The sequence below is a fragment of the Dama dama genome, chromosome X (genome assembly GCF_033118175.1).
Source record: "Dama dama isolate Ldn47 chromosome X, ASM3311817v1, whole genome shotgun sequence".
NCBI lineage: Eukaryota > Metazoa > Chordata > Mammalia > Artiodactyla > Cervidae > Dama > Dama dama.
The window spans coordinates 139,366,217-139,382,533 of record NC_083714.1 but is presented as its reverse complement, the minus strand read 5'-3'; the positions used below and the strand labels follow the sequence as shown (position 1 = coordinate 139,382,533).

At 40.2% G+C, this 16,317-nt stretch overlaps 1 pseudogene; it reads right to left on the bottom strand.

The window, feature by feature from the left end:
• Positions 1-14,507: 14,507 nt before the first annotated feature.
• LOC133052234 (large ribosomal subunit protein uL4-like) lies at positions 14,508-15,983 on the bottom strand (annotated as a pseudogene).
• Positions 15,984-16,317: the final 334 nt, after the last annotated feature.

Below are 16,317 nucleotides of genomic sequence, written 5' to 3'. Positions count from 1 at the left end.
ACATTCCAGATTTTTTAAAATGTGTTTTAACTTTCAATTAGTATTCTAGAATCTGAGAGTATACTTTCTGTGATAGTGAATGGAAGGAATTCAGGAATCTAAAGAAGCCTTTCTTGATGTCTCATATCTAATCACAGAGAACACATAATGCTCAGTGAACACAATTATAAACTAATTTAGATAAAGACTGTCCAGGGAATTATTTATTGAAATTCAGTGTGTCTGGTTACAGTGGACAATACTGATTGGAAGTAGATGTATGTATAGTATGCATAATGAATTAGGTGAGATATTCCATTTACAGGCAACATTATCACACTATTTCTTTTATCCCCAGAAATGTTCTAATCTGTTTACAAGATTGTTCAGAACCATGTTCTGTAAATTCTAATACTCAGGCAGAGGGGGCAGTGGTGGAGGAGTAAAGAAACTTTCATCTAAGCAAAAATCCTCTCACCCAGTTTTGCTCAACTCCAGTTATAGGGTAATTAGTAAAATTTTCTTTTAAATGCTTTTATAAGATCTCAGAGAGATGACAGAGATTAAGCATGTAGAAGTCATTAATGGATGATAGAAGAACTGACTGGATAATTTCTATATTATAAATATTATATTCATAAGCAAAATACATAGAACATCTCACCTCAGTGTCCTAAAATTTAAGATTCTAAAATCTGGCAGAGGAACCAGAGATCAAATTGCCAACATCCGCTGGATCATAGAAAAAGCAAGAAAATTCCAGAAAAATATCTACTTCTGCTTCATTGACTATGCTAAAGCCTTTGACTGTGTGGATTACAACAAACTGTGGAAAATTCTTCAAGAGATGGGAACACCAGACCACCTTACCTGCCTCCTGTGAATCTGTATGCAGGTCAAGAAGCAACAGTTAGAACCGGACATGGAACAACGAACTGGTTTCAAACTGAGAAAGGAGTATGTTAAGGATGTATATTGTCACCCTGCTTATTTAGCTTATATGCAAAGTACATCATGTGAGATGTCAGACTGGATGAGGCACAAGCTGGTATCAAGATAACCAGGAGAAATATCAATAACCTCAGATATGTCGATGACACCACCCTTATGGTAGAAAGTGAAGAGGAATTAAAGAGCATTTGATGAAGGTGAAAGAGGAGAGTGAAAAAGCTGGCATAAAACTCAACATTCAAAAAATGAAGATCATGGCATCCAGTCCCATCACTTCATGGCAAATAGATGGGGAAACAATGGAAACAGTGACAGACTTTATTTTGGGGGACTCCAAAAGCACTGCAAATGGTGACTGCAGCCATGAAATTAAAAGATGCTTGCTTCTTGGAAGAAAAGCTATGACCAACCTAGACAGCTTATTAAAAAGCAGAGACATCACTTTGCCGACAAAAGTCCATCTAGTCAAAGCTATGGTTTTTCCAGTAGTCATGTATGGATGTGAGAGTTGGACTATAAAGAAAACAGTGCCGAAGAGTTGATGTTTTTGAACTGTGGTGTTGGAGGAGACTCTTGAGAGGCCCTTGGACTGCAAAGAGATCCAACCAGTCCATCCGAAAGGAAATCAACCCTGAATATTCATTGGAAGGACTGATGCTGAAGCTGAAACTCCAATACTTTGGCCATCTGATGCAAAGAACTGACTCATTGAAAAGGACCCTGATGCTGGGAAAGATTGAAGCCAGGAGGAAAAGGGGACGACAGAGGATGAGATGGTTGGATGGCATCATTGACTCAAAGGACATGAGTTTGAACAAGGTCTGGGAGTTGGTGATGGACAGGGAAGCCTGGCGTGCTGCAGTCCATGGGGTTGCAAAGAGGTGGACATGACTGAGGTCCATGTGATCGGTTTGATTAGTTTTCTCTAACTCTGGTTTTCATTCTGTCTGCCCTCTGATAGAGAAGGATAAGAGGCTTATGTAAGCTTCCTGATGGGAGAGACCTACTGTAGGGGAAACTGGGTCTTGTTCTGATGGGTGGGGCCATGCTCCGTAAATCTTTAATCCAATTTTCTGTTGCTCTCTGGTGGCTCAGAGGGTAAGTCTATCTACAATGTAGGAGACCTGGGTTCAATCCCTGGGTTGGGAAGATCTCCTGGAGAATGAAATGGCAACCCACTCCAGTATTCTTGCCTGGAAAATCCCATGGATGGAGGAACCTGGTAGGCTACAGTCCATGGGGTTGCAAAGAGTCAGACACGACTGAGTGACTTCACTTTCTGTTGATGGATAGGGCTGTGTTCCCTCCTTGTTGTTGGACCTGAGACCAAACTATGGTGGAGGTAATAAAGAAAATGGTGACCTCCTTCAAAAGGTGTGTCTGAACTGACTGAAAATTGAGCCTGTCATCAGCAGAGAGATTTTTATCATCATCATCATCACTATCATCATTATCATCTTCATTGTCATTATCATGGAGTATTTTTTTTTTATGTGCCAGGCATAAAGTTAAGCATTTTACTCTCAGTAGCTCATTTAATACTTACAAAGACCCTATAAGGTAGATACCATTATTCTCCTTTCACAAGGGACCAAACCAAGTCTTAGAGCAGCTAAATATATACCACTAAACTCCAAAATGTGCTATTTATCCAGTTATCTGCCACTATGGACCCAGCAACCTTCAGTGTTTTTAATGTGGCATTCTTCATAGGATAACACATCTAAGGTTTGAAGCATGCAAGAAGAATTTGTAGGCTGAAGGGTAACCCTCTTCCAACACAGAACATGAAAGAGATATCCAAATGTGATTTAAGATCCTTTTACCACTACTTGACTAGTCAAGAAGCAACTATTTTTACCTTATTTTACTCCTGCTTTCCAAATTTGTAAAAGTGGTGCACAGACAGACCAGGGAACAAAATAAAAAGTTCTCTCTTTTCACCCACCCTTTGTTACTACATTAAGTGGTAAAGTTGATTTTCCCACTTTGACATCAAAATGGCAAAACAACACAGAGGTTGTTTTGAGATTCTGAGACAGAACTTCTTCAGTTCTTCTAGATCCTGGCTGTACCACTTGCTACCTGTATGCCTTGGGAAGTCACTTAACCTGACTGTACCTTTTCCCTAACTGCAAAACGGTGATACGAATAACATCCTACTTCATAGGGTTGTAGTAAAGATTAAATGAGATGATACATGGAACACATATGCAATAAATCTGAATGTGTATTATTATCTGATTAATAGCATTCATCTCTTATTCACTAAGAAACTGTCCCCTGGAAGTGATCATTGGGCCTTTGCTGTCTTTAAAACCACTGGCTTCCAACTCTATCTCCCCATGATAATAAACTTCTTAATGGTGGAGGTCATTTTCTATCTTTTTATACCTCCTAATCCCTGGCACAATTGCCTTTTAATGTAAAAGAACTCCATAATGTCTTATTCCATTAAGAAGGAACCAGTGACAGGGAAGACCTTATATTTTGTACCCTGATTATTTTTTTTTTCCAGTGGGTTTTGTCATACATTGATATGAATCAGCCATGGATTTACATGTATTCCCAATCCCGATCCCCCCTCCCACCTCCCTCTCCACCCGATTCCTCTGGGTCTTCCTAGTGCACCAGGCCGGAGCACTTGTCTCGTGCATCCCACCTGGGCTGGTGATCTGTTTCACCATAGATAGCATACATGCTGTTCTTTTGAAATATCCCACCCTCACATTCTCCCACAAAGTTCAAAAGTCTGTTCTGTATTTCTGTGTCTCTTTTTCTGTTCTGCATATAGGGTTATCGTTATCACCTTTCTAAATTCCATATACATGTGTCAGTATGCTGTAATGTTCTTTATCTTTCTGGCTTACTTCACTCTGTATAATGGGCTCCAGCTTCATCCATCTCATTAGGACTGGTTCAAATGAATTCTTTTTAATGGCTGAGTAATATTCCATGGTGTATATGTACCACAGCTTCCTTATCCATTCATCTGCTGATGGGCATCTAGGTTGCTTCCATGTCCTGGCTATTATAAACAGTGCTGCGATGAACATTGGGGTGCACGTGTCTCTTTCAGATCTGGTTTCCTCAGTGTGTATGCCCAGAAGTGGGATTGCTGGGTCATATGGCAGTTCTATTTCCAGTTTTTTAAGAAATCTCCACACTGTTTTCCATAGCGGCTGTACTAGTTTGCATTCCCACCAACAGTGTAAGAGGGTTCCCTTTTCTCCACACCCTCTCCAGCATTTATTGCTTGTAGACTTTTGGATAGCAGCCATCCTGACTGGCGTGTAATGGTACCTCATTGTGGTTTTGATTTGCATTTCTCTAATAATGAGTGATGTTGAGCATCTTTTCATGTGTTTGTTAGCCATCTGTATGTCTTCTTTGGAGAAATGTCTGTTTAGTTCTTTGGCCCATTTTTTGATTGGGTCATTTATTTTTCTGGAATTGAGCTGCAGGAGTTGCTTGTATATTTTTGAGATTAATCCTTTGTCTGTTGCTTCATTTGCTATTATTTTCTCCCAATCTGAGGGCTGTCTTTTCACCTTACTTATAGTTTCCTTTGTAGTGCAAAAGCTTTTAAGTTTCATTAGGTCCCATTTGTTTAGTTTTGCTTTTATTTCCAATATTCTGGGAGGTGGGTCATAGAGGATCTTGCTTTGATTTATGTCGGAGAGTGTTTTGCCTATGTTCTCCTCTAGGAGTTTTATAGTTTCTGGTCTTACATTTAGATCTTTAATCCATTTTGAGTTTATTTTGGTGTATGGTGTTAGAAAGTGTTCTAGTTTCATTCTTTTACAAGTGGTTGACCAGTTTTCCCAGCACCACTTGTTAAAGAGGTTGGGAAATCCCATGGGCGGAGAAGCCTGGTAGGCTACAGTCCATGGGGTCACTAAGAGTCGGACACAACTGAGCAACTTCACTTTCACTTTTCACTTTCATGCACTAGAGAAGGAAATGGCAACCCACTCCAGTATTCTTGCCTGGAGAATCCCAGGGATGGGAGCCTGGTGGGCTGGTGTTTATGGGGTCGCACAGAGTCGGACACGACTGAAGTGACTTAGCAGCAGCAGCAGCAACAGTCAATGTTTACTGCTGATTAACATCCTGCATTTTTTATAATGTCTTTTTTTTTTTTCCAATCTGGATACATTTTATTTCTTTTTTTTTTTCTTCTTTTTTTTCATTTATTTTTATTAGTTGGAGGCTAATTACTTTACATTATTGTAGTGGTTTGTGTCATACATTGACATGAATCAGCCATGGATTTACATGTATTCCCCATCCCGATCCCCCCTCCCACCTCCCTCTCCACCCGATTCCTCTGGGTCTTAAAAATAACACCCAAATTAAGAACACAATGTTGCTGACATTATATTAGCGATTAACCCAACTGAATGGAGAGTAGAATTTGGGCATAATTATATGAGTCTTTAGGGATATGAGTGATGACAGGTACAGGACGCATGAGAGTGACTTGGAGGAATGTAGTTCTTGACCAAGTCTTTTGCTTAGACATCTATTATAAACCCAAGAAAGGAGAAAGCAGGGTTTCTGTAGAAACGACACATTAATTTGGTGTTCATAATGTTAACTGAAAACAAATGCCTGGTCCTGGCTTTGCAGACTGAGGTGTGTGGGGAGATACTGTGTCATGTTGGTGATGGGTCTGTCATCTCTGACAGTCACCTAGTCAATGAGGTCATATCAAAACATCCATCTTAAAGGGCTGATACAATCGGAAAAACATTTGGAAAGCCTTTCACTGGTCAGCAGCAGAAAATAGTGGTCAACTTGGTAAATACCTAAGCTTTCTTCCAAGGGGCTCAAATGTTCTATTTATATCCAGATAACACAGAAATCTCAAAAGCACTCTACTGTAAACATTCATCCTCAGGCACATGCTAAAATAGCACTTGGGTTTTTTTTTTGTTGTTTTTTTTTTAAAAAACGTCCTATTGGAAGCCCCATTATTATAGCGACTCTTGTTTACTCTGATTATTTCCTAAGATGGGCACCATTGTCCGTACCCATCAAATGCCTAAGAATCAAGGCTTACAGACATCACTCTTCCACCACCACTCCATTATCAGGCATGCATTACACAGGGTTACCACTTAAGTGTGAGGGTATCTCTACCTTTAATGAACTAGGATGTCCTTTATGTCTATGTCCCATGAGGGAGAGAGAGGGCCTATTTGTTAAACACATATATGCACACACATATCTATATGTGTGTGTGTATGTGTATGTGTATATATATATATATATATGAAAGTGAAGTTGCTCAGTCATGTCCACTCTTTGCCACTCTGTGGACTGTAGCCCTCCAGGTTCCTCTGTCCATGGGGTTTTCCAGGCAAGAATACTGGAGAGGGTTGCCATTTTCTTCTCCCGGGGATCTTCCCAACTCAAGGATAAAACTCTGGTCTCCCACATTGCAGGCAGACTCTTTACTGTCTGAGCCTCCATGTATATATATAAATACATGTCCCAAATCTGTACTGGGCACTCTGTGTGTGTGTGTAGCTTATGTATATTCCATATATGTGATATATACAGTATATATGTATGTATATATATATATAATAAATCCTTACAATTGCTCAGCCAAAAATATTAATGTATCATTTAAAAAAAAACTGAAGTAGAGTTAATTTACACTGTGGTGTTAGTTTCAAGTATACAGCAAAGTGATTCAGTTATACATACATACATATATATATATACATATATATATATATTCTCTTTTTTTTTTTTTTATCTGTCTCTCAAGCTTTATTACCCAGTAAAAACTTTTGAAAAAAACACAGTAAGATTTTAACAGTGACTGAAGAAAGAATTATAAGGAATATCCCATTTCTATTTTCAATATCTTTGTACTTTTTCTTTTTTTTTTTTATATATATATATTTTTTTAATTTATTTTTTTATTTTATTTTATTTTATTTTTTTTGATGGTATGGTGGCTATCTTTATTTTTTTTTTTTTTTATTATTATTTTTTTTTTCCAGTGGGTTTTGTCATACATTGATATGAATCAGCCATGGATTTACATGTATTCCCAATCCCGATCCCCCCTCCCACCTCCCTCTCCACCCGATTCCTCTGGGTCTTCCCAGTGCACCAGGCCGGAGCACTTGTCTCGTGCATCCCACCTGGGCTGGTGATCTGTTTCACCATAGATAGTATACATGCTGTTCTTTTGAAATATCCCACCCTCACATTCTCCCACAAAGTTCAAAAGTCTGTTCTGTATTTCTGTGTCTCTTTTTCTGTTCTGCATATAGGGTTATCGTTATCACCTTTCTAAATTCCATATACATGTGTCAGTATGCTGTAATGTTCTTTATCTTTCTGGCTTACTTCACTCTGTATAAGGGGCTCCAGCTTCGTCCATCTCATTAGGACTGGTTCAAATGAATTCTTTTTAATGGCTGAGTAATATTCCATGGTGTATATGTACCACAGCTTCCTTATCCATTCATCTGCTGATGGGCATCTAGGTTGCTTCCATGTCCTGGCTATTATAAACAGTGCTGTGATGAACATTGGGGTGCACGTGTCTCTTTCAGATCTGGTTTCCTCAGTGTGTATGCCCAGAAGTGGGATTGCTGGGTCATATGGCAGTTCTATGTCCAGTTTTTTAAGAAATCTCCACACTGTTTTCCATAGTGGCTGTACTAGTTTGCATTCCCACCAACAGTGTAAGAGGGTTCCCTTTTCTCCACACCCTCTCCAGCATTTATTGCTTGTAGACTTCTGGATAGCAGCCATCCTGACTGGCGTGTAATGGTACCTCATTGTGGTTTTGATTTGCATTTCTCTAATAATGAGTGATGTTGAGCATCTTTTCATGTGTTTGTTAGCCATCTGTATGTCTTCTTTGGAGAAATGTCTGTTTAGTTCTTTGGCCCATTTTTTGATTGGGTCATTTATTTTTCTGGAATTGAGCTTCAGGAGTTGCTTGTATATTTTTGAGATTAATCCTTTGTCTGTTTCTTCATTTGCTATTATTTTCTCCCAATCTGAGGGCTGTCTTTTCACCTTACTTATAGTTTCCTTTGTAGTGCAAAAGCTTTTAAGTTTCATTAGGTCCCATTTGTTTAGTTTTGCTTTTATTTCCAATATTCTGGGAGGTGGGTCATAGAGGATCTTGCTTTGATTTATGTCGGAGAGTGTTTTGCCTATGTTCTCCTCTAGGAGTTTTATAGTTTCTGGTCGTACATTTAGATCTTTAATCCACTTTGAGTTTATTTTGGTGTATGGTGTTAGAAAGTGTTCTAGTTTCATTCTTTTACAAGTGGTTGACCAGTTTTCCCAGCACCACTTGTTAAAGAGGTTGTCTTTTTTCCATTGTATATCCTTGCCTCCTTTGTCAAAGATAAGGTGTCCATAGGTTCGTGGATTTATCTCTGGGCTTTCTATTCTGTTCCATTGATCTATATTTCTGTCTTTGTGCCAGTACCATACTGTCTTGATGACTGTGGCTTTGTAGTAGAGTCTGAAGTCAGGCAGGTTGATTCCTCCAGTTCCATTCTTCTTTCTCAAGATTACTTTGGCTATTCGAGGTTTTTTGTATTTCCATACAAATTGTGAAATTCTTTGGTCTAGTTCTGTGAAAAATACCGTTGGTAGCTTGATAGGGATTGCATTGAATCTATAGACTGCTTTGGGTAGAATAGCCATTTTGACAATATTAATTCTTCCAATCCATGAACACGGTATGTTTCTCCATCTGTTTGTGTCCTCTTTGATTTCTTTCATCAGTGTTTTATAGTTTTCTATGTATAGGTCCTTTGTTTCTTTAGGTAGATATACTCCTAAGTATTTTATTCTTTTTGTTGCAATGGTGAATGGTATTGTTTCCTTAATTTCTCTGTCTGTTTTTTCATTGTTAGTATATAGGAATGCAAGGGATTTCTGTGTGTTAATTTTATATCCTGCAACTTTACTATATTCATTGATTAGCTCTAGTAATTTTCTGGTAGAATCTTTAGGGTTTTCTATGTAGAGGATCATGTCATCTGCAAACAGTGAGAGTTTTACTTCTTCTTTTCCTATCTGGATTCCTTTTACTTCTTTTTCTGCTCTGATTGCTGTGGCCAGAACTTCCAACACTATGTTGAATAGTAGTGGTGAGAGTGGGCACCCTTGTCTTGTTCCTGATTTCAGGGGAAATGCCTTCAATTTTTCACCATTGAGGGTGATGCTTGCTGTGGGTTTGTCATATATAGCTTTTATTATGTTGAGGTATGTTCCTTCTATTCCTGCTTTTTGGAGAGTTTTAATCATAAATGAGTGTTGAATTTTGTCAAAGGCTTTCTCTGCATCTATTGAGATAATCATATGGTTTTTATCTTTCAATTTGTTAATGTGGTGTATTACATTGATTGATTTGCGGATATTAAAGAATCCTTGCATTCCTGGGATAAAGCCCACTTGGTCATGGTGTATGATTTTTTTAATATGTTGTTGGATTCTGTTTGCTAGAATTTTGTTAAGGATTTTTGCATCTATGCTCATCAGTGATATTGGCCTGTAGTTTTCTTTTTTTGTGGCATCTTTGTCTGGTTTTGGAATTAGGGTGATGGTGGCCTCATAGAATGAGTTTGGAAGCTTACCTTCTTCTGCAATTTTCTGGAAGAGTTTGAGTAAGATAGGTGTTAGCTCTTCTCTAAATTTTTGGTAGAATTCAGCTGTGAAGCCATCTGGTCCTGGGCTTTTGTTTGCTGGAAGATTTTTGATGACAGTTTCGATTTCCTTGCTTGTGATGGGTCTGTTAAGATCTTCTATTTCTTCCTGGTTCAGTTTTGGAAAGTTATACTTTTCTAAGAATTTGTCCATTTCATCCAAGTTGTCCATTTTATTGGCATAGAGCTGCTGGTAGTAGTCTCTTATGATCCTTTGTATTTCAGTGTTGTCTGTTGTGATCTCTCCATTATCATTTCTAATTTTGTTAATTTGGTTCTTCTCTCTTTGTTTCTTAATGAGTCTTGCTAATGGTTTGTCAATTTTGTTTATTTTTTCAAAAAACCAGCTTTTAGCTTTGTTGATTTTTGCTATGGTCTCTTTAGTTTCTTTTGCATTTATTTCTGCCCTGATTTTTAAGATTTCTTTCCTTCTGCTAACTCTGGGGTTCTTCATTTCTTCCTTCTCTAATTGCTTTAGGTGTAGAGTTAGGTTATTTAATTGGTTTTTTTCCTGTTTCTTGATGTAAGCCTGTAATGCTATGAACCTTCCCCTTAGCACTGCTTTTACAGTGTCCCATAGGTTTTGGGTTGTTGTGTTTTCATTTTCATTCATTTCTATACATATTTTTATTTCTTTTTTGATTTCTTCTATGATTTGTTGGTTATTCAGAAGCGTGTTATTTAGCCTCCATATGTTTGAAGTTTTAACAATTTTTTCCCTGTAATTGAGATCTAATCTTACTGCACTGTGGTCAGAAAAGATGACTGGAATGATTTCAATTTTTTTGAATTTTCCAAGACCAGATTTATGGCCCAGGATGTGATCTATTCTGGAGAATGTTCCGTGTGCACTTGAGAAAAAGGTGAAGTTGATTGTTTTGGGGTGAAATGTCCTATAGATATCAATTAGGTCTAGCTGGTCCATTGTGTCATTTAAGGTTTGTGTTTCCTTGTTAATTTTCTGTTTAGTTGATCTATCCATAGTTGTGAGTGGGGTATTAAAGTCTCCCACTATTATTGTGTTACTATTAATTTCCTCTTTCATACTTGTTAGCGTTTGCCGTACATATTGCGGTGCTCCTATGTTGGGTGCATATATATTTATAATTGTTATATCTTCTTTTTTGATTGATCCTTTGATCATTATGTAGTGTCCTTCTTTGTCTCTTTTCACTTCCTTTATTTGAAAGTCTATTTTATCTGATATGAGTATTGCGACTCCTGCTTTCTTTTGGTCTCCGTTTGCATGAAATATTTTTTTCCAGCCCTTCACTTTTAGTCTGTATGTGTCTCTTGTTTTGAGGTGGGTCTCTTGTAGACAGCATATATAGGGGTCTTGTTTTTGTATCCATTCAGCCAATCTTTGTCTTTTGGTTGGGGCATTCAACCCATTTACATTTAGGGTAATTATTGATAGGTGTGGTCCTGTTGCCATTTACTTTGTTGTTTTGGGTTCACATTTATAAAACCTTTCTGCATTTCCTGTCTAGAGAAGATCCTTTAGCATTTGTTGAAGAGCTGGTTTGGTGGTGCTGAATTCTCTCAGCTTTTGCTTATCTGTAAAGCTTTTGAATTCTCCTTCATATCTGAAAGAGATCCTTGCTGGATACAGTAATCTAGGTTGTAGGTTATTCTCTTTCATTACTTTCAGTACGTCCTGCCATTCCCTTCTGGCCTGGAGGGTTTCTATTGATAGATCAGCTGTTATCCTTATGGGAATCCCTTTGTGTGTTATTTGTTGTTTTTCCCTTGCTGCTTTTAATATTTGTTCTTTGTGTTTGATCTTTGTTAATTTGATTAATATGTGTCTTGGGGTGTTTCGCCTTGGGTTTATCCTGTTTGGGACTCTCTGGGTTTCTTGGATTTGGGTGGCTATTTCCTTCCCCATTTTAGGGAAGTTTTCAACTATTATCTCCTCGAGTATTTTCTCATGGCCCTTCTTTTTGTCTTCTTCTTCTGGAACTCCTATGATTCGAATGTTGGGGCGTTTCACAGTGTCCCAGAGGTCCCTGAGGTTGTCCTCATTTCTTTTGATCCTTTTTTCTTTTTTCCTCTCTGCTTCATTTATTTCCACCATTTTATCTTCTACCTCACTTATCCTATCTTCTGCCTCCGTTATTCTACTCTTGGTTCCCTCCAAAGTGTTTTTGATCTCATTCATTGCATTATTCATTTGTAATTGACTCTTTTTTATTTCTTCTAGGTCTTTATTAAACAGTTCTTGAATCTTTTCAATCTTTGTTTCCAGGCTATTTATCTGTAACTCCATTTTGTTTTCAAGATTTTGGATCATTTTTATTATCATTATTCTAAATTCTTTTTCAGGTAGATTCCCTATCTCCTCCTCTTTTGTTTGACTTGGTGGGCATTTTTCATGTTCCTTTACCTGTTGGGTATTTCTTTGCCTTTTCATCTTGTTTAGATTGCTGTATCTGGAGTGGGCTTTCTGTATTCTGGAGGTCTGTGGTTCCTTTTTGTTGTGGAGGATTAACCCAGTGGATGGGGTTAGACGATTGGCTTGTCAAGTTTTCCTGGTTAGGGAAGCTTGCATCAGTGTTCTGGTGCGTGGAACTTGATTTCTACTCTTTGGAGAGCAATGGAGTGCCCAGTAATGAGTTTTGAGATGGGTCTATGTGTTAGGTGTGACCTTGGGCAGCCTGTATGTTGATGTTCAGGGCTATATTCCTGCGTTGCTGGAGAATTTGCGTGGTATGTCTTGCTCTAAAACTTATTGGCTCTTGTGTGGTGGTTGGTTTCAGTGTAGGTATGGAGGCTTTTGGACAGTCACTTATCACTTAAAGTTCCTTGTAGTCAGGAGTTTTCTGGTGTTCTCAGGTTTTGGGCTTAAGTCTCCTGCCTCTGGATTTCAGTTTTATTCTTCCTGTAGTCTCAGGACTTCTCCAACTATGCAGCCCTGATAAGAAAACTTCTAGGTTAATGGCTAAAAGATTCTCCCCCGTTAGGGACACCCAGAGAGGTTCACAGAGTCACATGAAGAAGAGGAGAGGGAGGAGGGAGATAGAGATGAACAGGAGGAGAAAAAGGGGGACTCAAGAGGAGAGAGACAGATCTACACAGCTGTCTGTTCCCAGAGTGTTCTCCGTAGCCCAGTCACCTACAAAGATTCACAGAATTGGATTGGGAAGAGAAGGGGAAAGGAGGAAATAGAGGTGTTCTGAGGTAGAAAACAGAGAGTCAAGATTGGGAGAGAATAATCTTCGGTTTAAAAATAGGGCTTCTCTTCTTTTTTTTTTTTTTTTTTTTTTGTAAGGTTATAGTGTATTGAAAATGAAAATTAAGGAGTAGTAGAGGAGTACTAGAGGACTTTAAAAGAAATAAGAGAAAAAGAAAAATAGAAAATAGAAGAGAAAAAGGAAAGAAAAAAAAGAAAAAAAAAGAAAGAAAAAGAAAAAAAAAGAAAAAAAAAAAAAGGAAAAAAAAAATTTTTTTTTTCCCCCTAATTAAAAAATCGTAAAAGTCTATGGAAATGAAAGTTAAGGAGTAATGGGGGAGTAATAGGGGATTTTAAAGGAAAATAAAAGAGAAAAAATAAAAAAGAAAAAAGAAAAAAAGCAAAAAAAATTAAAAAAAGAGAAAAAAGTAAAATTATATCTAGGAGTTTCTCTGGAGCTGTTGCGGTCAGTGTGGGTTCGGCTCAGTTTCAGATAGCTCCTCGTTCCAGCTTATGCTTCTCGATATCTACAGGCTCCTCCGGTGTAGTCAATGTTTCCTAGAGGGATTTTAATCTGTTGCACCAGTCCCTTCTGAAGCGGTTCCCTTTGTTTATTTGGCTTCTGTTTGCCGGTCTCTTCAGAGCCTCATTTCCTCCCTGACACAGGCGGGCAGAGGTGGACTCTTATTCAGGTAGCTAGTTCCGTCGCTCCGCGGGGAGGGGCTTGCGCCGCGGGGATGGGCTGGGGCTGCCAGGAGGGGCTGACGCTGCTCTCTCCGTCTGCGCTGCTCAGGCTCCCGGCTGTTCTATATGGAGCGCGCCCCGCGCTGCGCGAGGTTCCAGCCCTCGGGTGTTCCACAAAAGCACGGAAGGAAAAGCTGCGCCCGCTCTCAGTGCCTTCCCCGTCAGAGCGGTCCAGGCAGCCAGGGGCTCGGTGGGCGCACTCTCCCCAGGTGTGGCGCGCCCCCTCCCTTCCGCGGACCCAGTCTCAGTTTCCGCTGGCGCCAGTCGGGTGCGCGCGCCTTCTGCCCTCCGCGTCCCCAGCCCCAGTCCCCGCCCGCGCCGGTCGGGTGCCTGCGCCCTGTGTCTCGCCGCGACCTTCCCCTCCCCCCTGCCTCCTGCCTCCGGTGGGGCTGGGCCAGTCCGCAGCCTGCGAGCTCCTCTCTGGACTTTCTCGGTCTCTTTGTTCTGCGAACGGCCGGCAGTGTGTTCGGGCCGGCTAATTTACTCTCTCTCCTTTGGTCTCCCACAGTTCAAGTTGGCAACTCACAGAAGCTCCCTCCGATTGTCCTCAGGGCACTCAGGCCCGGACCCTACCCCAAGCAATGCCGCCTAAGAGCTCCCGGGACGGATCTCCGTCCTTAGCTCTTTTGTCTCACTTTTTATCTTTTATATTTTGTCCTACCTCCTTTCGAAGACAATGGGCTGCTTTTCTGGGCGCCTGATGACCTCAGCTAGCGATCAGAAGTTGTTTTGTGAAGTTTGCTCTGTGTTCAGTTATTCTTTTGATGAATTTGTAGGAGAGAAAGTGGTCTCCCCGTCCTACTCCTCCGCCATCTTGGCTCCTCCCTTATATATTCTCTTTCAGATTCTTTTTCATTAAAGTTATTATAAGATATTTTTTCCTACTGCCTCTTTGATCAGGTCTTTATTCAAAATCAGCTGTCTAAAATGATTTGACCTTTACAGGATAAACAAATTGAAGTTTATGCAGTAGCCTTCTTTTCCTCTATGGTGGGTTTCTTTCCTGTGGGCTTCTTTTTAGCTGCTGGTTTCTTGGTCCTTAAGAGTTCTTTGGCCCAGAGGTTAAAGTGTCTGCCTGCAATGCAGGAGACCTGGGTTCAGTCCCTGGGTCGGGAAGATTCCCTGGAGAAGGAAATGGCAACACACCCCAGTATTCTTGCCTGGAGAATCCCATGGATGGAGGAGCCTGGTAGGCCGCAGTCCATGGGGTTGCAGAGTTGGACACGACTGAGCGATTTCACTTCACTTTCTTGGCCCTTGCAGCTTTTTTACCCACCAAAGTCTTCTTCACCTCCTTAACACCAACAGCCTTCTTTCCTGTGTTTCCCACTACAGGCTTCTTGCCTCGAACACTCTTCTCATCTGATTTGGCTCCTAGTGCTGCTGCTGTCCTATTCGTCCAAATTTTGTGGTTCTTGGCCTGGTGAAGAATGATGTTCCAGTGCATGACTTTTGCCTGTGGGGTTGGTTTCAACATGATTGTCAGGTTTTTCAGTGGATTCTTGTTTAGGACTCTTTGATGAATCTTATTGCATGGTGTTCAGAGGGCTCTTTAGATCTCTGGCTTTTCAAGATCCTGCTAAGGTCTGTATTGAGCATCTTGTGCGTGGGGGAGGTTGTAGTGACTCTTGAGGGAGGCTGCTTTATGTCAAGTGCCATACAGCTCATCTGACTTGCAGAAAGCATTTCCCATCCAAATGCAGATACATCCCACATGACTACCAGGAGCAAGTTTCAAAATGTTCAGTTTGCTCACATTAAGCAGAGTAATTCCAGGGATGTTTCTGAAGGCCTTGATGATACCACCGTTCTCATTATTGGTGATGGAGGGTCCCATGTGCTGGATACAGTGATGGTTTTTCATCTAACCTTTGGCAGCTCTCATTCTCTGAGAGGCATAGACCTTTTTTTATATCATTTCAGACCTTAAGTATCTTGAGACACAAAACAGCCTCCATGGTCTTCTTGTAGCCTTCAACCACCAAAGAAAGTTCAGGAGCTTCCTCTAGATGATAATCTTTAGCCATGACCAGCATTGATAAGGCAATTGCGGCCAGTGCAGAGCAGGTGGCATATCACTTCTGTGTTGTATTCACTCTGAGGTGCCAACATCACCAGGTCTTGGTTGGCACAAACATGCCGCCCCCACAACACCTATTTCCAAAAGCACCCTGGCCAGAACGGTGAGTCTCGCTACTTTGAACCCTGGGAATCTGAGCCACAGATCTGCCAGTACCCCAAGAGTCAGCACTGATTTGATGACCTGATAATTCACAGACAGCATAGGGCCGTCTGTTGTTTTTGCACAAGTTGGTGTGGACAAAGTTAACAATATCTGGTCAAATGGGAGTCTTGAACACAGCAGGCAAAAGGACATTTTTGCCAGATGACTCCCCCTTTTCGGAGCACACCGATATCCATGGATGGGTACCCGCCATGGTGAGGAGAGGAGAAGGCCACACTCCGCTCAATCTGGTGGCTTCCACAGGAAAAGCAGGTTATTATAACATATTGAGTACAGTCCCAGGTGCTAAAACACTAGGTCCTTGTTGTTTCTCTATTTTATATGTAGTGGTGTGTATCTGTTACCCCCAAACTCCATATTGATCCCTCCTCCTCTTCCCCTTTGGTAACCATAAGTTTGGTTTTGAAGCCTATAAGTCTGTTACTCTTTTGTACATAAGTTCATTTGTATCATTTTCTTAGATTCCACATATAAGTGATATATGATATTTATCTTTGCCTTTATATTTATCTTACTTCCCTTAGTAT